General features: G+C 46.2%; 2 non-coding genes across 2 annotated transcripts; one reads left to right on the top strand and one right to left on the bottom strand.

Annotated features, from left to right (window-relative positions):
- The first annotated feature begins 13,346 nt into the window (after nt 1-13,346).
- TRNAE-UUC (transfer RNA glutamic acid (anticodon UUC)) lies at nt 13,347-13,418 on the top strand. The gene has a single exon. It is a non-coding gene; the product is annotated as a tRNA-Glu (tRNA).
- Nucleotides 13,419-25,391: 11,973 nt separating this feature from the next.
- TRNAS-AGA (transfer RNA serine (anticodon AGA)) lies at nt 25,392-25,473 on the bottom strand. The gene has a single exon. It is a non-coding gene; the product is annotated as a tRNA-Ser (tRNA).
- Between the last annotated feature and the right edge of the window lie 1,071 nt (nt 25,474-26,544).

Here is a 26,544-nt window from a genome sequence, read left to right as displayed (position 1 = left end):
CACAGTGGGGCCGCAATACTCGCTCGTGCCATCCAGTTGGGCATGAGCATTACAGCAGGCAACCGTTCCCCGTAACACCATCACAACGGAAGTTGCCAATACAAGTGTTAGGTCTTCCTGAGTCTGGTTGTTTTTTAAAGACTCTGCCGATAATCCCAAAAAGGCCATTTGCACCCCCTGCCATGCCGGCAACAGCAGAGCAGGGCCAGCGTTAGGGGCTGGCAGACTAGGCAGCGGTGTATGTACAGTATATGCGTGTGTGTATGTATAGTACGTGTATGTATGACGGTATATGTATGTGTTTGTATGTATGGTATATGTGTGTGTTTGCATACACGGTATATGTATGCGTATCTGTATGTATGTACGGTATATGTATTGTATGTGTAGCTGTGTGAATGTATGTACAGTATGTGTGTGTTTGCATATACGGTATATGAATTTCTATCTGTGTATGTACAGTGTAACGGATATATATATTTATTACAAACACACACAGTATATATAGATATAGATAGCAATATATACAGTGGGGCAAAAAAGTATTTAGTCAGTCAGCAATAGTGCAAGTTCCACCACTTAAAAAGATGAGAGGCGTCTGTAGTTTACATCATAGGTAGACCTCAACTATGGGAGACAAACTGAGAAAAAAAAATCCAGAAAATCACATTGTCTGTTTTTTTAACATTTTATTTGCATATTATGGTGGAAAATAAGTATTTGGTCAGAAACAAAATTTCATCTCAATACTTTGTAATATATCCTTTGTTGGCAATGACAGAGGTCAAACATTTTCTGTAAGTCTTCACAAGGTTGCCACACACTGTTGTTGGTATGTTGGCCCATTCCTCCATGCAGATCTCCTCTAGAGCAGTGATGTTTTTGGCTTTTCGCTTGGCAACACGGACTTTCAACTCCCTCCAAAGGTTTTCTATAGGGTTGAGATCTGGAGACTGGCTAGGCCACTCCAGGACCTTGAAATGCTTCTTAGGAAGCCACTCCTTCGTTGCCCTGGCGGTGTGCTTTGGATCATTGTCATGTTGAAAGACCCAGCCATGTTTCATCTTCAATGCCCTTGCTGATGGAAGGAGGTTTGCACTCAAAATCTCACGATACATGGCCCCATTCATTCTTTCATGTACCCGGATCAGTCGTCCTGGCCCCTTTGCAGAGAAACAGCCCCAAAGCATGATGTTTCCACCACCATGCTTTACAGTAGGTATGGTGTTTGATGGATGCAACTCAGTATTCTTTTTCCTCCAAACACGACAAGTTGTGTTTCTACGAAACAGTTCCAGTTTGGTTTCATCAGACCATAGGACATTCTCCCAAAACTCCTCTGGATCATCCAAATGCTCTCTAGCAAACTTCAGACGGGCCCGGACATGAACTGGCTTAAGCAGTGGGACACGTCTGGCACTGCAGGATCTGAGTCCATGGTGGCGTAGTGTGTTACTTATGGTAGGCCTTGTTACATTAGTCCCAGCTCTCTGCAGTTCATTCACTAGGTCCCCCCGCGTGGTTCTGGGATTTTTGCTCACCGTTCTTGTGATCATTCTGACCCCACGGGGTTGGATTTTGCGTGGAGCCCCAGATCGAGGGAGATTATCAGTGGTCTTGCATGTCTTCCATTTTCTAATTATTGCTCCCACTGTTGATTTCTTCACTCCAAGCTGGTTGGCTATTGCAGATTCAGTCTTCCCAGCCTGGTGCAGGGCTACAATTTTGTTTCTGGTGTCCTTTGACAGCTCTTTGGTCTTCACCATAGTGGAGTTTGGAGTCAGACTGTTTGAGGGTGTGCACAGGTGTCTTTTTATACTGATAACAAGTTTAAACAGGTGCCATTACTACAGGTAATGAGTGGAGGAAAGAGGAGACTCTTAAAGAAGAAGTTACAGGTCTGTGAGAGCCAGAAATCTGGATTGTTTGTTTCTGACCAAATACTTATTTTCCACCATAATATGCAAAAAAAATGATAAAAAAACAGACAATGTGATTTTCTGGATTTTTTTTTCTCAGTTTGTCTCCCATAGTTGAGGTCTACCTATGATGTAAATTACAGATGCCTCTCATCTTTTTAAGTGGTGGAACTTGCACTATTGCTGACTGACTAAATACTTTTTTGCCCCACTGTATATATAAATCTCAGTGAAAAAATATAAATATTTTTTAGAGGTATGGGGGCCCAAATAGAACTTTTGCTATGGGGGCCCTGTGATTGCTATGTACGCCCCTGCTTGCAGGGCAGTAATAATGAGGGCAATCTGACTTGTTTCTCGGACCCCGTGGCTCTAGGGTCCCATTGCCAGATTGGCATCATCATAAGCAGCATATCGGGCAGGGAGGGGGCCCAGACACGTTTCTTGAACAGGGGCCCCAAGCTATTGGTGTCCGCCCCTGCCCTCAGCCAGTGGCGTGTCTCTAATAGTGGCACATCATGCAGCTGCTATGGGGCCTGTGAGTCAGGAGGCCCCACCTGGTGCCAGTGAAGGAGCAGTGGGTGACAGGAGGCAGGAGTCGGCTGCTGCGGCTAAAGCCTTAGCCCACTGCTAAAGAGAAATTCATAGTCACTGCTCCCCACGCTCATACTCACTCCCACCACTATGTACTGGTACCGAGAGATGGGAGGGACTATAGGTGTGGAGAGCAGTGAATATTCATTCCACTTTAATAAGGGTCACAGTAGCCGCAGCTGAAGGCTCCCAGCTTCTAGGCGATCACATGTGCCCGCTACTAAAGGGAATGAATATTGATATGCTGCTAAGATGATACTGTATGGAGACAGATTATCTACTAGTGTTCATTCTGTCCCCATCATTATTCCTCAGCCGGTGTAAAGAAACAAGCGACGAATGACCTCAATATTGTCGATCACTCGTTTAGTGGCCTGAACTCAGCACATATAACTACAACCGAAATGATTCTGTGTGATGGTGCAATTTGGTTGCATTTGGGGCCCCATGTTAAACTTTTGCCTAGGGCCCCACTTTGCCGAAAACCGGCCCTGCAGCAGAGGTAGCAAAGCTACCAGCCTGACCACCACCATGATCAGGCACATGACTGCAAAGCACCCGACTTTGTGGGCCGAACCCCAGGGTATAGGAACAGTATCTGCGGGTGGGTGACACCACTGCTTCTGCCACTGTTCTGTGTGTAAGCCAATCCCCTGTCCATGCTGCCTGCGAAGATGCCTACTACCCTGAACCTGTCGTTGCACACACTCAACTATCACCATCATCAAGCACATCCACGTCTTTGTCCCAGTGCAGCCTTCAGTTGTCCATACCCAAGTCCTTGGAATTCAAGAGGAAATATGCTGCCAATGCCCCACAGGCCACACTACTAAATTCACACATTTCTTGTTTGCTTGCGCTCAAAATGTTACCTTTTAGGTTCATGGAGATGGAAGCTTTCCGCAACCTGATGGCGGTGGTCATCCCGAGGTACTCGGTCCTCAGCCTCCACTATTTCACCCGGTGTGCCATACCGGCATTACACAAGCATGTGTCCTGTTATGATCAGGTGGCCTTGGAGCAGCATGAAAACCTTCACTGGAGTAGGTGGTAACTTATACTGACCGCAAACCCTGATCTTATTACCGCAACTAGAAGTAGCCGTGTGGTGTGCCTAACAAAACCTAGACACCTCGACACAGCCGGAGGACTAAATACCCCTATAGATGGAAATAGGAAAACTATCTTGCCTCAGAGTAGACCCCCAAAGGATAGGCAGCCCCCTACAAATATTGACTGTGAGTTGGAGAGGAAAAGACACACGCAGGCAGAAAACAGGCTTAGCAAAGGAGGCCACTTCTAGCTAAATAGAAAAGGACAGGACAGGATACTAAGCGGTCAGCATAAAAATACTACAAAAATATCCACAGCAGAAAATATAAAACTCCACCACCTAACTAAAGATGTGGAGAGTATAACTGCAACTCCAGAGAATCCAACCAGACTGAGAAAAACAACTGACACAGTCTAAGCTGGACAAATAGAAACAAAAGATCAGCACTGAAAATAAGCACACAAAAAGTGTGCTTCAGAAAAAGAAACAGACACTTATCTTTGCTGAACTGGCAGCTAAGCAGGTGAGGCCAGGCAGAGATCCAATACTTCCAAAGAAACATTGACAACTGGCAAGGGCTAATGAATCCTGCACACTTAAATATCCCAGTCAGAACAGCAATTAGCAGATACACCTGGCCAGGACTGTGACTCAGAGACAACTGCATTCCCACCTACAACCACTGGAGGGAACCCAAGAGCAGAATTCACAACAGTGTCCCACAACATTAGCCATGCCCTCAACAATGCTGTTACTGGGAAAGTTCAGCTAAACACGGACACATGGACAAGTGCTTGTGTGCAGGGATGGTACAGCTCGCTGACGGCACACTGGTTTAACATAGTTGAAGCTGGGACCCAGTCAGCCTTTAGAATGGAACACATCCTCCCAATGCCGTGGATTGCGGGCCCCACGTCAATCAAGGTTGCTCCCACTGTCTACAGCTCCTGTACCTCCTCCTATTCAGCTTCCATCTCCAAAATGACCACATCAGTCACAAGCTGGAAGCACTGCAGCAGTGCCTCAGCCAGGCGGCAATAGGCTGTGCTGAAGCTAATATGCTTAGGTGGCAAACCGCACAATGCTGAAGAATTGTGGAGAGCTCTGAAAGTGCAGGCAAATTTGTGGCTGACATCGCTGAACCTACAGCCAGGCATGGCTGTGTGTGACAATGACCGAAACCTGGTGGTGGCTCTGAGGCAAGGCGAGCTCACACGTTCCATGCCTGGCCCATGTGCTTAACCTCGTTGGTTTCTCAAAAGCTACCCTGAGCTGTCAGATCTGCTTGTGAAAGTACAGCACCCCAGGTGACCGGTTGCTGCAGTGATGTTGCCTTTCCTTTGGAGAAGGTAATGTCATGCTCAGAGGCAATGGAGTTCTCTTCACCAGGTAAGGCACACACATGCAACACATTCTGAATCCAGGCCAGTAGGAGGAGCTCAAGACCCGGATTCAGGGGAGCTTCCCTAGGCTTTAAGTATCCTGAACTGGAGGAGGAGCTAGTTAGTTGGTCCTAGGAGACCAAGCAGAACAGTTTTTCAGAGACACTGAAGTAGAAGGAAGTCTGGAACTGAGTGCAGTCAGAGAGGCATGGCAGCCACAAGGGAGCTACAGCCTCTGAAAGGACTGATAACCTAGAAAGAAAGAGAGTTGGATAGAGATTGCCAGAGAGGAGCTTGTCTGGGAAGATCAGCTTAGGCAGAGCTGGTAAGAAAGGAGTGCAGCTGAACAGATGTGGGAGTCTGCAGCTCCTGGCCGAAAGTGGAAGAAAAGCAGTGAAAACAGACAGTGAGCCAGGCAGCAGAAGTGTGAGCTGCAGCTTCAGGGCAGAAGATAACCCGAGGGATTGAATGTAGTGAGCATCTGCAGGGACCTCACAAAACAGTGCCTGGTACCATGGACTGTGGCCTACCATCTGCAGTAAACCAGGTAAAGACTTGCAACTTGTCTCCTCCATTTATTCATCGGCGTACCATCATCTCAGCCACACACCATAGGACCCCTGGGGAGCCAACTTCATCTGTGGGAAGTGTAACATCTGTGCTGCTGCAACATCCCCCAAGGGACCCCTTTAATGCAATGTCGGTCCTACTACGGACCGAACTCCACAGGTGGCGTCACGACAAACTTTGAAAATTTTCCCCTTTAACGTTGAGGCCCAGGGCCACGGACCGGGTCGCAGCCCCCGTGATATCCTCCTTGCGATCGGACTCGGTACCGAGTACCCCACTTCCCTGTGGGCAACTCAAAGTACGCTGCCTGTGTGCACATAATTGAAAGTCAGCTACAGCTTCCGCCACCCTTTCCGTGCTTCAGCAGCGTTTGTAGCTTCCGGCTCACCGACTGTGTGATGTCCTCATCCGTTCGAACTCTACACTGCAGATGTTGGAAGTTGGAAAGGATTTGTAAGAAGAAGAGGGCAGTTGTTGACTACCAGCATCAACAAGGCCATCGGTATTCAGTTCAGACTTCACACATAAGACATCAGGAGTGGACATGGATGTCAGACATATGTACCATCCTACAAAACTTTGAGGACTCCACCAAGATGGTGATCGGCGATGATGCCATATTTAGTGTCACCATACCGCTTCTCTGTGTTCTGAAATGCTCTCTGCTTACAATAAAAGAGGATGCATTGCAGGCGGAGCATGATGAGATGGAGCAAGGCCATTACACAAGGTCATTACACAAGGCCATGGATACAAGGTCATTACACAAGGCCAACCCTCATATCATCGCAACGTGGATTGGTTGACAATGAGGAGGAAGAACAGGAGCTGCTTTAATGCACTATAGATGGTACTACAAGCACAACTGTCATATCGTTTGTTCAACATGGATGGCCTGAGGTCAGGGAGGAGGAGGAGGAGAGCATGGTCAGTCATCCTCTTGGTGAGGACACGGAAGTCTTGACTGTTAGCAGTCTGGCACATATGGCTGACTTTAAGTTGTGCTGCCTTTCCTGTGATCCTCATATTGTCAAAATTGTGGGTGTCAATCATTACTGGTTGGTGACACTTCTAGACCCACGCTACAAGGAGAACTTTCTAGCTCTTCTTCCAGAGGTGCAGTACCAGGAGACCCTTGTTGCGGAATTATTAAAAAAATTCCGATCTGAAAATGCTGGCTGCAGAGGTCACAGTTCATTGGACAACCAAGGAGTACAGGTCGAGAGAGACCCAACTCCAGTCCAGCAGAGGCAGGGGAACACTGGCAAAGTTCTGAGAGAGTTTACTCAGACCCTTCCATCGCAGTAGCCCTGAGGCATGGGGTACTGTCACAAGGAGGGCAAAGTTTTGGAAAATGCTGATTGAGTACCTTGCTGACCGTACCAAAGTCCTCCGTGATTCCTCTGTGCCTTATAATTATTGGGTGTCCAAGCTGGACACGTGGCATGAATTGGCTCTCTACGCCTTGGAGGTCCTGCCTGCCCTGCTGCTAGCTTTTTGTCAGAGCGGGTATTTAGTGCCGCTGGTGGAATTATAACTGATAAGCGCTTCTGCCTGTCAACTGAAAATGCTGACAGGCTGACTCTTATCAAAATGAACAAGGACTGGACGGGACCAAACTTCTCAACATTACCGAATGACAGCAATGTAACAATCTCAAATCCTCTTCACACTCACACAGGTATACACTTCCTGATTTTGGCTATTTGCTGTTATCCTCCTCCTTCTCATCCTCATCATCCACCACCACAAGATCACCAGGGTGAATGTGTTCTGTGATGCAACAGCCATGTTATTATCTTCAAGTGTGTTTATGATGCCCATAAAAAAAAAGTTTACACAGTATGTTACATACATAGTAACATAGTAACATAGTTAGTAAGGCCGAAAAAAGACATTTGTCCATCCAGTTCAGCCTATATTCCATCATAATAAATACCCAGATCTACGTCCTTCTACAGAACCTAATAATTGTATGATACAATATTGTTCTGCTCCAGGAAGACATCCAGGCCTCTCTTGAACCCCTCGACTGAGTTCGCCATCACCACCTCCTCAGGCAAGCAATTCCAGATTCTCACTGCCCTAACAGTAAAGAATCCTCTTCTATGTTGGTGGAAAAACCTTCTCTCCTCCAGACGCAAAGAATGCCCCCTTGTGCCCGTCACCTTCCTTGGTATAAACAGATCCTCAGCGAGATATTTGTATTGTCCCCTTATATACTTATACATGGTTATTAGATCGCCCCTCAGTCGTCTTTTTTCTAGACTAAATAATCCTAATTTCGCTAATCTATCTGGGTATTGTAGTTCTCCCATCCCCTTTATTAATTTTGTTGCCCTCCTTTGTACTCTCTCTAGTTCCATTATATCCTTCCTGAGCACCGGTGCCCAAAACTGGACACAGTACTCCATGTGCGGTCTAACTAGGGATTTGTACAGAGGCAGTATAATGCTCTCATCATGTGTATCCAGACCTCTTTTAATGCACCCCATGATCCTGTTTGCCTTGGCAGCTGCTGCCTGGCACTGGCTGCTCCAGGTAAGTTTATCATTAACTAGGATCCCCAAGTCCTTCTCCCTGTCAGATTTACCCAGTGGTTTCCCGTTCAGTGTGTAATGGTGATATTGATTCCCTCTTCCCATGTGTATAACCTTACATTTATCATTGTTAAACCTCATCTGCCACCTTTCAGCCCAAGTTTCCAACTTATCCAGATCCATCTGTAGCAGAATACTATCTTCTCTTGTATTAACTGCTTTACATAGTTTTGTATCATCTGCAAATATCGATATTTTACTGTGTAAACCTTCTACCAGATCATTAATGAATATGTTGAAGAGAACAGGTCCCAATACTGACCCCTGCGGTACCCCACTGGTCACAGCGACCCAGTTAGAGACTATACCATTTATAACCACCCTCTGCTTTCTATCACTAAGCCAGTTACTAACCCATTTACACACATTTTCCCCCAGACCAAGCATTCTCATTTTGTGTACCAACCTCTTGTGCGGCACGGTATCAAACGCTTTGGAAAAATCGAGATATACCACGTCCAATGACTCACCGTGGTCCAGTCTATAGCTTACCTCTTCATAAAAACTGATTAGATTGGTTTGACAGGAGCGATTTCTCATAAACCCATGCTGATATGGAGTTAAACAGTTATTCTCATTGAGATAATCCAGAATAACATCCCTCAGAAACCCTTCAAATATTTTACCAACAATAGAGGTTAGACTTACTGGCCTATAATTTCCAGGTTCACTTTTAGAGCCCTTTTTGAATATTGGCACCACATTTGCTATGCGCCAGTCCTGCGGAACAGACCCTGTCGCTATAGAGTCACTAAAAATAAGAAATAATGGTTTATCTATTACATTACTTAGTTCTCTTAGTACTCGTGGGTGTATGCCATCCGGACCCGGAGATTTATCTATTTTAATCTTATTTAGCCGGTTTCGCACCTCTTCTTGGGTTAGATTGGTGACCCTTAATATAGGGTTTTCATTGTTTCTTGGGATTTCACCTAGCATTTCATTTTCCACCGTGAATACCGTGGAGAAGAAGGTGTTTAACATGTTAGCTTTTTCCTCGTCATCTACAACCATTCTTTCCTCACTATTTTTTAAGGGGCCTACATTTTCAGTTTTTATTCTTTTACTATTGATATAGTTGAAGAACAGTTTGGGATTAGTTTTACTCTCCTTAGCAATGTGCTTCTCTGTTTCCTTTTTGGCAGCTTTAATTAGTTTTTTAGATAAAGTATTTTTCTCCCTATAGTTTTTTAGAGCTTCAATGGTGCCATCCTGCTTTAGTAGTGCAAATGCTTTCTTTTTACTGTTAATTGCCTGTCTTACTTCTTTGTTTAGCCACATTGGGTTTTTCCTATTTCTAGTCCTTTTATTCCCACAAGGTATAAACCACTTACACTGCCTATTTAGGATGTTCTTAAACATTTCCCATTTATTATCTGTATTCTCATTTCTGAGGATATTGTCCCAGTCTACCAGATTAAGGGCATCTCTAAGCTGTTCAAACTTTGCCTTCCTAAAGTTCAATGTTTTTGTGACTCCCTGACAAGTCCCCCTAGTGAAAGACAGGTGAAACTGTACAATATTGTGGTCGCTATTTCCTAAATGCCCAACCACCTGCAGATTTGTTATTCTGTCAGGTCTATTAGATAGTATTAGGTCTAAAAGTGCTGCTCCTCTGGTTGGATTCTGCACCAATTGTGAAAGATAATTTTTCTTGGTTATTAGCAGAAACCTGTTGCCTTTATGGGTTTCACAGGTTTCTGTTTCCCAGTTAATATCCGGGTAGTTAAAGTCCCCCATAACCAGGACCTCATTATGGGTTGCAGCTTCATCTATCTGCTTTAGAAGTAGACTTTCCATGTTTTCTGTTATATTTGGGGGTTTGTAACAGACCCCAATGAGAATTTTGTTACCATTTTTCCCTCCATGAATTTCAACCCATATGGACTCGACATCCTCATTCCCTTCGCTAATATCCTCCCTTAAAGTGGACTTTAGACAAGACTTTACATAGAGACAAACCCCTCCTCCTCTCCGATTGTTACGATCCTTTCTAAACAGACTGTAACCCTGTAAGTTAACTGCCCAGTCATAGCTTTCATCTAACCATGTCTCGGTTATTCCCACTATGTCAAAGTTACCTGTAGATATTTCTGCTTCTAGTTCTTCCATCTTGTTTGTCAGGCTTCTGGCGTTTGCGAGCATGCAGTTTAGAGGATTTTGTTTTGTTCCAATCTCCTCACTGTGGATTGTTTTAGAAATGTTCTTACCTCCCTTCTGAGTATGTTTTCCTGGGTCGTCTTTGTTCGAGTCTAATGTTTTTCTTCCCGTCCCCTCTTCTTCTAGTTGATGTGTATGTGTATCTTGATGTTGATGTGTATCTCCCATGAGGAAATGTTTGTCAGCCCATACACTTAGGGTATGTGCACACGTCCGGATTTTTAGCGGTTTTTTTGCGGATTTTCGCTATAAAAACGCTATAAATCCGGTAAAAAAAACGCATTCCACAAAAAGAACGGACATGCTCATTCTTTTTGCAGATTTTTTGCGGATTCCATGGCAAAAAGGTCATTCAGGAAAAAAAAAAAAAAAACTAAAAATCTGCAAAAAATCAGCGCAAAAAACGCGCAAATTCCGCGAGAAATCCGCGCAGAAAAAAACGCGGATTTCTTGCAGAATTCTCAGGATTTTGTCAGGAAAAAAACCTGACGTGTGCACATACCCTTAGTGTATGGCCATTACAAGTATAGTAGACCAGCTCCTTCACATTGGGAAAACATTTTTAGCGTTCAATATATTTTTATTAAACAATTAAAACAGTTTTCATAATATCAGGAAATATTACACAGTGAACTTTTGAAAGAGTCAAACAAACAAGCAAAGAAAAAATGTCCCTCTTTTTCACAAATGTTATGTCAGCATTTATGTAATAAACCATCCATATCCATGTTGTAGGGCATAACTGTGTTCATGTATCTCAAATGAGGAGAGAGAAAGATGTTGAAGTCAATAAAAGATATAATAGATGAGAGGGGAAGAAAGTAGGAAACAACAAAAGAAACAGAGAAAAAGACAGAAGAGAGCAAAGAAAGAGCCAGGAAATCTGAGAAAGCCAACCTTGTGTTAACCATGTCTGGAAGTGTTGTGACTCTATAAATTGGATCCATGGATGGCATTTCGAAAACCATCCAATACCTGACCTGTCATCAAGTGCCCTGATCTCCTCCATTTGCTGCCGAACATCCATCACCTCCACCCAGTCAATCCGTTTCGGCGAAACGAGAGATCTCCATAGTCTAGGTATAATTTGACGCATCGGTATCATAAAATGTGGCAAAAGATCTTTCTTGATTTTGGATATGGAGCTTGGGAAAATGGATAACAACACTATCTTGTATCTGCCACATAAATAGAGGCGTCCAAATAAGTTAAAACCACAAAAAGAGGACTTAGAAATCCTCCATAATTATTCAAAAAATGCCAGTAAAAAAAGGCAGAGCTGCTTACTTGCCCAGGCCTCCAAAGAAATGCAGCGGACCCAATTAAAGATGGCGGCACAGATGCAGCAACACCAATGAAATAACCAATCTCAACCTATCAATCCATGGAGGGGGTGGCTATGTGGTATACCAGTGCACAAAACATAATCTGCAAAAAATAATCTGCAGGCAGCGCTGTTCACATACAGGTAACGCAGAGCATCGGCTTACAGCCTATTAGTGACGCCCATACTCTTAGATCAGGTGGGCTGGGTATTTCTTTGGTGTTGCTGCACCTGTGCCGCCATCTTTAATTGGATCCGCTGCACCCTGAGGCTATGTGCCCACGTTCAGGATGGCTTGTAGAATTTTTTTCTGATCAAAACCGGACTCCTTTTGAAGGAAATCAGCTCTCGTTTTTTTTTCGGGTTTTTTGCGTGTTTTTCTCACGTTTTTTTTTTTCTCTTTTTCTCCGGAGTTTCCCAATACAATAATATAGCGGCAAATCCGCAGATTTTCCACAAAATTAATGAAAAAAAAAAAAAAACGCAACATGGGCACAAAAATTGCAGAATGCAATAAATTAATGGGATGATTAATGTAAGCTTTTTTTTAGCGTTTTCGCAGTGGAAAACAACCGAAAAAAAAGCTAAAAAAAAGCTACTAAAAATCCTGAATGTAGGCACACAGCCTGATAGTTCGTTTGTTTGGAGGCCTGGGCAAGAAAGCATCTCTGCCTTTGTTTCTGGTGTTTTTAGGAGTCCGAATAAGGCTTCTTTCACACTTCCATCGGCAGTGTCCCGTCCTAATGCGTTGGGAAGATGTGCCGATGGATGCATCAGCTGAGCTTTTCCGGTGTAGATATGGGACTTGGTATTCCGGGGATGAGAGAAAGAGAGAGGATTTTCTCCTGCCTTGAAAATCCTTGTGGGCATGCTCAGAGGGAAAAAATGTGATACGTCGCTGGATTCCTGTGTGTGACGGTCAGTGACGGATCCTGCATCCATAGGCTTCCATTATAGCTGACGACGGACAGCACAGGACCCGCCGTCGCTGAGCGATTTTCTGACGTACGGTAAAAACGTTCCTCTGAACGTTTTCTCTCCACGACGGACCGCTATTTTCCGACGGATCCAGTGCACGACGGATGAAACGGATGGCCATCCTGCATTTTCAAAAATCGACGGATTTCGACGTGAGACAGATGAAAGTGTGAAAGAGGCCTAAGGAAAGAACATCCAGAGTCTCCTGTGTCATCTCCACCGGTCAGATCTCAGGGTCTCGGCTCATTGCTGGAGCTGCACATTCACAGCTTCTCCCATATGGTCTAGCGGTCAGGATCCACCGGTCGGATCTCAGGGTCTCGGCTCATTGCTGGAGCTGCACATTCACAGCTTCTCCCATATGGTCTAGCGGTCAGGATCCACCGGTCGGATCTCAGGGTCTCGGCTCATTGCTGGAGCTGCACATTCACAGCTTCTCCCATATGGTCTAGCGGTCAGGATCCACCGGTCGGATCTCAGGGTCTCGGCTCATTGCTGGAGCTGCACATTCACAGCTTCTCCCATATGGTCTAGCGGTCAGGATCCACCGGTCGGATCTCAGGGTCTCGGCTCATTGCTGGAGCTGCACATTCACAGCTTCTGCCATATGGTCTAGCGGTCAGGATCCACCGGTCGGATCTCAGGGTCTCGGCTCATTTCTGGAGCTGCACATTCACAGCTTCTCCCATATGGTCTAGCGGTCAGGATCCACCGGTCGGATCTCAGGGTCTCGGCTCATTGCTGGAGCTGCACATTCACAGCTTCTCCCATATGGTCTAGCGGTCAGGATTCCTGGTTTTCACCCAGGCGGCCCGGGTTCGACTCCCGGTATGGGAAGGTGACTCCTTTTATTTTTGCTGTTTCCTTATTGTTGTTACAGTCAGAATCTTATTGATCAGTAAATAATGCACAGGTATAATATATGATAGAAATGTCCGGTGTTCTGTGACCCATAAACCTGGAGACGCAGCGAGGAGATGGCGGCAGGAGAGCGGCAGGACACGAGCCTTCGATAGCTCAGCTGGTAGAGCGGAGGACTGTAGTGGAGCACAGACATCCTTAGGTCACTGGTTCGATTCCGGTTCGAAGGACGTTTTATTACTTATTAGTAGAATTATCTACAGAACTAATCAGCCACATTACCGATGGGGTCACATTAGCCACAATTTTCATTTTCCTTAATAATCCCTCCTCACTGCCAGCTCTCCTGATGTGGGGCTTCTATTAGGGTAATTACGATTCCTAATTTACTGCAGCGCCGATTGTCTAGACAGAGATTTCTTTGTGGTCGTCCTTCTCTGTGCAGTGAGAACGTCCCTCCTGTCTCTGACCCAGAAAAGATAAATATCTTTGTACCGTGTTAGTCAGTAGATAACAATATGGAGATTCTTCAGATGTTGTATTAGTCTATGCCTCATGAAGAGACCTGAGTAGCCTTGAAAGGTGCAATTTGTTACCATCTTCTCGTATCAACCACTGAGGACTATCAGTTTTAAATATATTCCACCTGCCCCTGGGATCATTATTACAGCAGAGAGGATCAGCCGAGCTGCCACCTAGTGATTCGAGAAAAAAAAGCCAAAGCTGAAAACTATCCGGGGGGATTAGCTCAAGTGGTAGAGCGCTCGCTTAGCATGCGAGAGGTAGCGGGATCGATGCCCGCATTCTCCAATACTACTGCTGAATTCCTTTTTCGCTGGGTTGAATGAATCATTTTTACCACCTGCTCGTGGCACCCATGGCCAAACCTAGTGGGCTTTCAACAATCCTTCGATAGCTCAGCTGGTAGAGCGGAGGACTGTAGCTCTAAATTAGCAATCCTTAGGTCGCTGGTTCAATTCCGGCTCGAAGGAAGTTTTGTTTATCCTATCTCATCCAGAAGGTTTTTCTCCAGTTTGTCTCGTGAATTCAAAACATCGTCAGCAAAATGGCTTTTACTTGAGGGAGATGCTTAGCACAAATGCAAAAACTTCTTCAACTGTAGCTTACTACTGAAGCAAAAGGGTGCAACGTCCCTGGGTGGACTCGAACCACCAAACTTTCGGTTAACAGCCGAACGCGCTAACCGATTGCGCCACAGAGACATCTACACCATGTAACAGCATCTGAAGACAAAACACTGGCAATTATCATGCTGTGTACATGAGTCATTAATGACTAATGGTGATTAGGGTTGAGCGAAACGGGTCGTTCATTTTCAAAAGTCGCCGACTTTTGGCAAAGTCGGGCGACCCCTGTGCGGGGTCGGCCATGCGGTACGCGACTTTCGCGCCAAAGTCGCGTTTCAATGATGCGAAAAGCGCCATTTCTCAGCCAATGAAGGTAAACGCAGAGTGTGGGCAGCGTGATGACATAGGTCCTGGTCCCCACCATCTTAGAGAAGGGCATTGCAGTGATTGGCTTGCTGTCTGCGGCGTCACAGGGGCTATAAAGGGGCGTTCCCGCCGACCGCCATGTTACTGCTGCTGATCTGAGCTTAGGGAGAGGTTGCTGCCGCTTCGTCAGAAGCAGGGATAGCGTTAGGCAGGGTCCATTAACCACCAAACCGCTTGTGCTGTAGCGATTTCCACTGCCCAACACCACCTTCGGTGTGCAGGGACAGTGGAAGCTACATTTTTTTTTTTTCCTCAGCGCTGTAGCTCATTGGGCTGCCCTAGAAGGCTCCCTGATAGCTGCATTGCTGTGTGTACGCCGCTGTGCAAACCAACTGCTTTCTTCAAAGCACAAATCCTCTTGTTCCTTCCTTTCTGCACAGCTATCTTTTTGGTTTGTACACACTTTTTATTTAATTTGTGCATCAGTCCACTCCTTATTGCTGCCTGCCATACCTGGCTGAGATTACTGCAGGGAGATAGTAATTGAAGGACAGTTCATTTTTTTTTTTTTTTTTTTTGTGGGAGATTAAGATTGACATTTCTGCTAGAGTGCCATCCCTGTCTGTGTCATCTCTCACTCAGTGGGCCATAGAAAGCCTATTTATTTTTTTGCTTGATTTGGGTTATAAAATGTACCTGAAAAAATCACTAAATCAATCAGTGGGAGAAAAATATTGGCCTCTGGGCTTGTGTGCCACTCCTGACTCCTGTGTGTGCCATCTCTCACTCAGTGGGCCATAGAAAGCCTATTTATTTTTTTGCTTGATTTGGGTTATAAAATCTACCTGAAAAAATCACTACATCAATCAGTGGGAGAAAAATATTGGCCTCAGGGCTTGTGTGCCACTCCTGACTCCTGTGTGCATCATCTCTCACTCAGTGGGCCATAGAAAGCCTATTAATTTTTTTTTTTTTGCTTTATTTGGGTTCTAAATTCTACCTGAAAAAATCAATAAATCAATCAGTGGGAGATTAATATTGGCCTTTGGGCTTGTGTGCCAGTCCTAAGCGTGCCATCTCTCTCTCTCAGATAGTGGGCCATAGAAAGCCTATTTATTTTTATTTTTTTTTATTGGGTTTATAAATTTTCCCTGGAAAAAAAAAAAAAAAGTGGGAGATTAATATTGGCCTCTGGGCTTGTGTGCCAGTCCTGAGCGTGCCATCTCTCTCACAAATAGTGGGCCATAGAAAGCCTATTTATTTTTTTTTTTTTTGGTTTTATAAATTCTCCCTTAAAAAAAAAGGGAGATTAATATTGGCTTTTGGGCTTGTGTGCCAGTCCTAAGCGTGCCATCTCTCTCTGTCTCTCAGATAGTGGGCCATAAAAAGCCAATTTATTATTTTTTTTATTGGGTTTATAAATTTTCCCTGGAGCAAAAAAAAAAAAGTGGGAGATAAATATTGGCCTCTGGGCTTGTGTGCCACTCCTGACTCCTGTGTGCGTCATCTCTCACTCAGTGGGCCATAGAAAGCCTTTTTTTGTTTTATTTGTTTTCTAAATTCTCCCTGAAAAAAGCATTTTATTTTATTTGGTTTCTAAATTTTTCCTGAAAAAATCTTTTTATTCTATTATTTTTTTTTCCTAAAGTCTCCCTGAAAAAAAAAAAAAAATCAAATCAGTGGGAGATTAATATTTACATTTGTGCTTCAGTGACAGTCCTGCGTGTGTGGCATCTCTCTCATTTGTTTCCACCAACAACAGAGTGTGTAACATTGTGCCTGATTTTCGTTGTGGTCTCACTCACCTGTAAAGGGGTAGCTAAATCATACTGAAGTTATAGCTCACCGTGTAAGTTGTGTGACAGCAACAAATACCGTTAGTTTGGTTACGTTTTTAAAACAATGAGGAAGTCTGGTGGAAGAGGTCGTGGCCGGGGGCGTTCATTGTCAGCTGGTAATGAGGGTAGTGGTAGTGGTGGAGCATCAGCTGGTCGTGGGAAAAAAAATATTGCACCTAAGTTTGGAGCTGTGGAGCCAGGTTCGTCGTCAGGCTACACAAGGCCTCGAACGCTCCCTTTTCTGGGAGTAGGAAAACCGCTTTTAAAGCCGGAGCAGCAAGAGCAAGTTTTGGCTTATCTTGCTGACTCAGCCTCTAGCTCTTTTGCCTCCTCTCGTGAAACTGGTAAATGTCAAAGCAGCGCGTCGTTAGTGGATGTTCACGGTCAGGGACAAGTCGCTTCCTTGTCCTCTTCAGCAAAAACAACAACAGAGAAGAATGCAGCAGGCGACACAACGGGTTACTCCATGGAGCTCTTTACACATACCGTCCCTGGCTTAGAAAGTGAAGCAGTTAACAGTCCATGCCCATTACAAGTTGAATCTGACATGGAGTGCACTGATGCACAGCCACAGCCAGACTACTATGCTGGTCCTTTGACTCAGACCACAACATTGCCCTCGCAGGGTGCTGATCAAGAATCAGACCCTGATGAGACTATGTTGCCCCATCACGAACGCTATACCACCGACCGACACGGTGACACAGACGAAGTTGCACACGAGCTACAAGAAGAGGTAATAGATCACCCAGTTCTTGACCCCGATTGGCAGCCATTGGGGGAACAGGGTGCAGGCGGCAGCAGTTCTGAAGCTGAGGAGGAGGGGCCGCAGCAGGCATCAACATCGCAACAGGTTCCATCTGCCGGGCCCGTATCTTGCCCAAAACGCGTGGCAAAGCCAAAACCTGTTGGAGGACAGCGTGGCCATCCGGTTAAAGCTCAGTCTGCAATGCCTGAAAAGGTATCCGATGCTAGAAAGAGTGCAGTCTGGCATTTTTTTAAACAACATCCAATTGATCAGCGCAAAGTCATCTGTCAAAAATGTTCAACTACCTTAAGCAGAGGACAGAATCTGAAAAGTCTCAATACAAGTTGCATGCATAGACATTTAACCACCATGCATTTGCAAGCCTGGACTAACTACCAAACGTCCCTTAAGGTTGTAGCACCCTCGGCCAATGAAGCTAGTCAGCAATGCAACATCCCTTCCGGCAGTTTAGGGCCACCATTTTCCGCACCACCTGCAGTATCTGTGCAGGTTTCTTTGCCAGGCCAAAGCAGTCAGGGTCAGGGAATCACCAGTTTCGTAGTAGGAAACACTGCATCTAGGGCACCGGCGGCAACAATACCATCTCCCACCGTCTCTCAGTCTGCCATGTCCACCGGCACCCCCGCTAGTTCCACGATCTCCAGCTCTCCAGTCCAGCTCACCCTACATGAGACTATGGTTAGAAAAAGGAAGTACTTAGCCTCGCATCCGCGTACACAGGGTTTGAACGCACACATAGCTAGACTAATCTCGTTAGAGATGATGCCCTACCGGTTAGTTGAAAGCGAAGCTTTCAAAGCCCTGATGGACTACGCTGTACCACGCTACGAGCTACCCAGTCGACACTTTTTTTCCAGAAAAGCCATCCCAGCCCTCCACCAGCATGTTAAAGAGCGCATCGTCCATGCACTCAGGCAATCTGTGAGCACAAAGGTGCACCTGACAACAGATGCATGGACCAGTAGGCATGGCCAGGGACGTTACGTGTCCATCACGGCACACTGGGTAAATGTGGTGGATGCAGGGTCCACAGGGGACAGCAAGTTTGGGACAGTTCTGCCTAGCCCACGGTCTAGGAAACAATTGGCTGTAGCCGTTCGCACCCCCTCCTCCTCCTCTTCGTCCTCCTGCAGAAGCGAGAGCTCGTCCACAGACCGCAGTCGCACAACCACTCCATCCGCAGCTGCCACTGTTGCACACCAGGTCTCCCATTATGGGGCAGCTACTGGCAAACGTCAGCAGGCTGTATTGGCTATGAAGTGTTTGGGCGACAACAGACACACCGCGGAAGTTCTGTCCGAGTTCTTGCAGAAAGAAACGCAGTCGTGGCTGGGCACTGTAGATCTTGAGGCAGGCAAGGTAGTGAGTGATAACGGAAGGAATTTCATGGCTGCCATCTCCCTTTCCCAACTGAAACACATTCCTTGCCTGGCTCACACCTTAAACCTGGTGGTGCAGTGCTTCCTGAAACGTTATCCGGGGTTATCCGACCTGCTCCTCAAAGTGCGTGGACTTTGCTCACATATCCGCCGTTCGCCCGTACACTCCAGCCGTATGCAGACCTATCAGCGTTCTTTGAACCTTCCCCAGCATCGCCTAATCATAGACGTTGCAACAAGGTGGAACTCAACACTGCACATGCTTCAGAGACTGTGCGAACAGAGGCGGGCTGTTATGTTTTTGTGGGAGGATACACATACACGGGCAGGCAGTAGGATGGCAGACATGGAGTTGTCAGGTGTGCAGTGGTCGAAGATTCAAGACATGTGTCAAGTCCTTCAGTGTTTTGAGGAATGCACACGGCTGGTTAGTGCAGACAACGCCATAATAAGCATGAGCATCCCCCTAATGCGTCTGCTAATGCAAAGTTTGACGCACATAAAGGATCAGGCGTCTGCACCAGAGGAAGAGGAAAGCCTTGATGACAGTCAGCCATTGTCTGGCCAGGGCAGTGTACAGGACGAGTTAGCGGGCGAAGAGGAGGAGGAGGACGAGGAGGATGATGGGGATGATTATATTTTTAATGAGGAAGCTTTTCCGGGGCCACTGGAAATTGGTGGCGCGGCAAGGCCGGGTTCTGGTTTTTGGAGGGACACAAGTGACGTGGATTTGCCTGAAACTGCCCCTCAACCAAACACAACCGCAGATTTGAGAACTGGAACTTTGGCCCACATGGCGGATTATGCCTTACGTATCCTCAAAAGGGACACACGCATAACTAAAATGATGAATGATGACGATTACTGGTTGGCCTGCCTCCTTGATCCTCGCTATAAAGGCAAATTGCAAAATATAATGCCACATGAGAACTTGGAACTAATATTAGCAACCAAACAATCAACTCTTGTTGACCGTTTGCTTCTGGCATTCCCTGCACACAGCGCCCGTGATCGTTCTCACACGAGCTGCAGGGGCCAGCAGACCAGAGGAGTTAGAGGGGCAGAAATCAGAAGTGGCGTTGGCCACTTGGCGTTGGGTTTTCTGACTAGGTTGTGGAGTGATTTTGCTATGACCGCAGACAGGACAGGTACTGCAGCATCAATTCAAAGTGACAGGAGACAACATTTGTCCAGTATGGTTACAAACTATTTTTCATCCCTTATCGATGTTCTCCCTCAACCGTCATTCCCATTTGATTACTGGTCATCAAAATTAGACACCTGGCCAGAATTGGCAGAATATGCATTGCAGGAGCTCGCTTGCCCGGCAGCTAGTGTCCTATCAGAAAGAGTATTCAGTGCTGCAGGTTCAATACTAACAGAAAAAAGGACTCGTCTGGCTACCCAAAATGTAGATGATCTAACCTTCATTAAAATGAACCACAACTGGATTTCGAAATCTTTTGCCCCACCTTGCCCGGCTGACACCTAGCTTTCCTATGAAAAGGTCTTGCCTGTGGACTATTCTGAATGCCTTTTCCAATCTCGTAATTTTCTGCACCTGATTGTCCAGCATACGACATGTTTACACCTCACTAAATGGCCAAACTCCCCACACGGGGCCGTGGTATCGACACTTGGCGACAGCACCCGTGAGAGTGCAGTTTGTCTGAAGAGGTGGGTGTGCCCGCTTTTGGTCGACGGCACTGCCACTGGGTCCCTCATAGTACAATAAAGTGTCTCTGGCGGTGGTGGTGCGCACCCAACGTCAGACACACCGTTGTAATATGAGGGGCCCTGGGCCTGTACCGCCGGCCACAAGACAGTTCCCCCCCCCAGCTCAAACAGTCCTCTACCACTTGCAAAATTATCTCACAGCTCCACCAATGTTTAGTCTATGCGCTGACATCCTTCAATGCCTGCCACTGACAATACCATTGTATTGACATTTTTGTTATGTTAGGCCTTCGATGCCTGTCTGTGGTCACTCCTTCCACTAGGCCTCCACTGACCACACCACTGCTGCCCGTGTACCCCTGGAACCAATTTAAAATTGCCTACAGCCATGTGTTATTATTTTAGGCCTTCGATGCCTGTCTGCGGTCACTCCTTCCACTAGGCCTCCACTGACCACACCACTGCTGCCCGTGTACCCCTGGAACCAATTTAAAATTGCCTACAGCCATGTGCTATTATTTTAGGCCTTCGATGCCTGTCTGCGGTCACTCCTTCCACTAGGCCTCCACTGACCACACCACTGCTGCCCGTGTACCCCTGTAACCAATTTAAAATTGCCTACAGCCATGTGTTATTATTTTAGGCCTTCGATGCCTGTCTGCGGTCACTCCTTCCACTAGGCCTCCACTGACCACACCACTGCTGCCCGTGTACCCCTGGAACCAATTTAAAATTGCCTACAGCCATGTGTTATTATTTTAGGCCTTCGATGCCTGTCTGCGGTCACTCCTTCCACTAGGCCTCCACTGACCACACCACTGCTGCCCGTGTACCCCTGGAACCAATTTAAAATTGCCTACAGCCATGTGTTATTATTTTAGGCCTTCGATGCCTGTCTGCGGTCACTCCTTCCACTAGGCCTCCACTGACCACACCACTGCTGCCCGTGTACCCCTGTAACCAATTTAAAATTGCCTACAGCCATGTGTTATTATTTTAGGCCTTCGATGCCTGTCTGCGGTCACTCCTTCCACTAGGCCTCCACTGACCACACCACTGCTGCCCGTGTACCCCTGTAACCAATTTAAAATTGCCTACAGCCATGTGTTATTATTTTAGGCCTTCGATGCCTGTCTGCGGTCACTCCTTCCACTAGGCCTCCACTGACCACACCACTGCTGCCCGTGTACCCCTGGAACCAATTTAAAATTGCCTACAGCCATGTGTTATTATTTTAGGCCTTCGATGCCTGTCTGTGGTCACTCCTTCCACTAGGCCTCCACTGACCACACCACTGCTGCCCGTGTACCCCTGGAACCAATTTAAAATTGCCTACAGCCATGTGTTATTATTTTAGGCCTTCGATGCCTGTCTGCGGTCACTCCTTCCACTAGGCCTCCACTGACCACACCACTGCTGCCCGTGCACCCCTGGAACCAATTTAAAATTGCCTACAGCCATGTGTTATTATTTTAGGCCTTCGATGCCTGTCTGCGGTCACTCCTTCCACTAGGCCTCCACTGACCACACCACTGCTGCCCGTGTACCCCTGGAACCAACATCAGAAAATATAAAAATAAGTATTTTGCTTATAAAAAAGAAAATACTGGAGAGATATCAAATGCAGACATTTTAACATTAAAAACAAACACATACAACAAAAATCTGGTACAGTACTAAAAATGGCCACCAGCTACAATAACTTTCTCCTGCAAGTAGTTAACTGAAAGGTTTTTTCAATTTTAAACACAGATATGGCATCCACCGAGTGTTGTCCTGTCGCGTCTTCTTTATATTATTGCCAAGAAGATGCAAAACAATGAAAATAATAAAATCATTATTTACCAAAAAAATAGAGTAAGTCAAAACCACATTGCAAATAAACATTCATTACAAATAAAGAAGCAGGGCGCATCCGAGGGTGAGTATATACCTAATAAGAATATAATCACCCTCGGACGCGCCCTGCTTCTTTCCGACAGCCTTCCTTCCTAAGAATCAGCCCTTCCGTGGTGTAGAGAGAGGGTTTGTTACACTCCAAGGTGTTCCCCAGGTTGCCTTTCCTGAGCTTCGATCTTCTGGCTCTCGTTTAGTAGTTGTTGGAAACTACGCTGAATTAGGCCTACAAATTGGGTATGGGGTGTAGAGAGATGGTGTGTTCCACTCCAAGGTGTTCTCCAGGTTGCCTTTCCTGAGCTTCGATCTTCCGGCTCTCGTTTAGTAGTTGTTGGAAACTACGCTGCATTAGGCCTACAAATTGGGTATGGGGTGTAGAGAGATGGTGTGTTCCACTGTAGAGAGATGGTGTGTTCCACTCCAAGGTGTTCCCCAGGTTTCCTCGCCAATGCTTCGATCATCATGCGCATGTTTAGTAGTTGTTGGAAACTACGCTGCATTGGGCCTACAAATTGGGTATGGGGTGTAGAGAGATGGTGTGTTCCACTCCAAGGTGTTCCCCAGGTTGCCTTTCCTGAGCTTCGATCTTCCGGCTCTCGTTTAGTAGTTGTTGGAAACTACGCTGCATTAGGCCTACAAATTGGGTATGGGGTGTAGAGAGATGGTGTGTTCCACTCCAAGGTGTTCCCCAGGTTTCCTCGCCAATGCTTCGATCATCATGCTCTCGTTTAGTAGTTGTTGGAAACTACGCTGCATTAGGCCTACAAATTGGGTATGGGGTGTAGAGAGATGGTGTGTTCCACTCCAAGGTGTTCTCCAGGTTGCCTTTCCTGAGCTTCGATCTTCCGGCTCTCGTTTAGTAGTTCTTGGAAACTACACTGCATTAGGCCTACAAATTGGGTATGGGGTGTAGAGAGATGGTGTGTTCCACTCCAAGGTGTTCTCCAGGTTGCCTTTCCTGAGCTTCTATCTTCCGGCTCTCGTTTAGTAGTTCTTGGAAACTACACTGCATTAGGCCTACAAATTGGGTATGGGGTGTAGAGAGATGGTGTGTTCCACTCCAAGATGTTCCCCAGGTTGCCTTTTCTGAGCTTCAATCTTCCGGCTCTCGTTTAGTAGTTGCTGGAAACTACGCTGCATTAGGCCTACAAATTGGGTATGGGGTGTAGAGAGATGGTGTGTTCCACTCCAAGGTGTTCTCCAGGTTGCCTTTCCTGAACTTCTATCTTCAGGCTCTCATTAAATTGTGGTTAAACGGAACAACTGCATTTGGCGTACTAGTTGGTTTGGGGCCTACTATCGGTGTCTGCCACTCCTTGCTGTTCTCCTGGTTTCCTGTCCTGAAATTCCGTTTTCAGGCGCTCGTTAAGTAGTTGTTAATGTTAGACTGCATTTGGCCTACTAGTTGGGTTGGGGCCTACTATCGGTGTCTGCCACTCCTTGCTGTTCTCCTCCACTGAACAAAGCTGGGCCGCCTGTTTACTACGGTTGCCAATTTTGAACTGCATTTCGACTACTTACTGATTTGGGCCTACTCTCTGTGTCAGCCTCTCATTCCAGTTGTCCTCCACTGCAATGCCCCCTGGTTATTCCTGTGTTACCAATTTTGAACTGCATTTAGCCAACTTTATTCTTTGGGCCTATATCTGTGTTTCCTCCTCATCCTGCCCGTTGCCCAGCCAGTGATAGATGAGTCTGCTGGTACATTGACCCATAACGCAACATTCCCCGTGCACGCTACACAACAACATTGTGACCCTGCTGAAAGTCAGGTTGCTCTTCCCGCATACCATACCACCTTACACGGGGACAAAGAGGAAGATGCAGATGAAAGTGCAGGTTCCTTCATCAGGTGGGGGGAGGAATACTAGTTGGCGACGTCACTGGCACAGGGCCTCTCATAGTACGCAAAAGTGTTGCTGCCGGTGGGAGGCGCCCCCGCCGTGCAAACACACCGCTGTACTTTGAGGGGCCCTGTGCCAGTGCCAATGCCAACAAGTGGGCCCCCCCTGCTTGCTCAGGTTCACAGCACTTGCAAAGTTGAAATACTTACCTCTCCCTGCTCCACTGCCATGACGTGGTCCAGATTTCCTGGGCCCACTAATTACTTGAACCAGCCCTACCCCCCACAACTTTAGCCAAATGAACCCCAATTTCAAATGCCTTCCAATTATTATAAGGTAAATTACGCTTGACAAGCTTCATTAAGAAGAATGGATGGTTTTGACATTAAAATGGGCACTCTAGGTGTTTTCCTGGCCCCCACTCACTGCCGACTATGCTGCCCCATTGACTTGCATTGGGTTTCGTGTTTCGGTCGATCCCGACTTTACGTCATAATCGGCCGATTTCACTCGACCCGACTTTTGAGATAGTCGGGTTTCGCGAAACCCGGCTCGACTCTAAAAAGGTCAAGGTCGCTCAACTCTAATGGTGATTACTGATCTTCTGATTCGGAGGACGACACCTCGGATTGTTGTGAATTTCCTCTACACTGAGATGTTTCCAGAATGATTCTGACTCCAGTGCATTATGATCGCTCAGACGATGTCCTGAGAGATTTTCATATTTATTTTTCAGTGTCTGCTGGATGATATCAGGTTTTCACCAGGCAATCTCGCTTACTATTTCTGGGGGGGGGAAACAAAAATAAAAATTGACTGCATTTTTGAGATATCCTGTTAGTGGCCCCTGAAGGCCTGGACCTTGTAAATCACTGTCCAACTCTTTAGTTGATTTACCGGATATCCACCGATAGATGGCGCTAAAGAGGTGGATTACTTCTCGTATATTCACAGAGAAAATGATTTTCACAACAGATTTGTCAGCCATGTAGAAAGGACGGGAGCCGTCCATCCACCGACCACCGTCATCATGTATGTTTAACGGCCTCTCAAAATTATGTTTATTTAATTTTTCAGGAAAACTATTGCCCACGTAGTCGGCAGGATTTGAACCTGCGCGGGGAGACCCCAATGGATTTCTAGTCCATCGCCTTAACCACTCGGCCACGACTACAGCTGTTAGTGATATGGAGTCACCGCCTCATTATCTGCACACAGCGGTCACTATTCTGAGGAGGAGATGACACTGGTGTCACCACCCAACGGGACAATGTGCCCAAAGGAGGAGACATCGATCCTCTACAGGAGATCCTGCTGGCACCCATGAGATACTTTCCTCTGGTGACATCTGGGAGTCCTCCTGGGAATCTGATATTGTTTTATTGTCTTTTGTCATGTTATGTAAGTAATGGCTGTACAATGTCGCTTCAGTAACCACTCAGGGCCATTACTCGGCTGTTGTAGACCTCTGCACAGTAAGACCTTGTAGTTCTCCAGTGATCGCCATCTCGTACTGTAATGGGGAGTAACTGGGGTAACAATGGGACCAGTAGTAAAAAGATAATAGTCCCACTGTCTTATAGGAAAAAGTCAGGAAAGAAAGTCCCGAGTACAGCACTGGGGTCCGGAGATAAAATCCCCCCCAAGGACAACATCTACAATGAGTTTGCATGTTCTCTCTGTGTTTGTGGGTTTCCTCTGAGAACTCCTGTTTACCACACTCCAGAAATATACTCATAGGGAACCTTTTAGAAACTTCTGAAAGGAATCTTCCTTTTTTCCTCCATTTCTGCAGGCCAAGCTGGGGCCTGATGTCTGCCTGCACCCAGTAGATCAGGGGTGTCAAACTGCATTCCTCGAGGGCTGCAAACAGGTCATGTTTTCAGGATTTCCTTGCATTGCACAGGTGATAATTTAATCACCAACTCATTATTTGTGTAGGTGATTAAATTATCACCTGTGCAGTACAAGGAAATCCTGAAAACATGACCTGTTTGCAGCCCTCGAGGAATGCAGTTTGACACCCCTGCAGTAGATAATGTCGTACTAACCAGTGTCTAAGGGCCGCCATTAACCCCTTCATGACAGGGGTATTTTTGGTTTTGCATTTTCATTTTTCGCTCCCCTTCTTCCCAGAGCCATAACTTTTTTTTATCCCTTGGTCAATATGGCCATGTGATGGCTTTGTTTTTTTTGCGGCACGATTGGTACTTTCGAACGGCACCATTGGTTTTACCATATTATG

Source organism: Ranitomeya imitator, chromosome 5 (genome assembly GCF_032444005.1).
Source record: "Ranitomeya imitator isolate aRanImi1 chromosome 5, aRanImi1.pri, whole genome shotgun sequence".
NCBI classification, from domain to species: Eukaryota; Metazoa; Chordata; class Amphibia; order Anura; family Dendrobatidae; genus Ranitomeya; species Ranitomeya imitator.
Note: the sequence above shows the minus strand (reverse complement) of the source record. Positions and strands in the feature narration are given on the sequence as shown.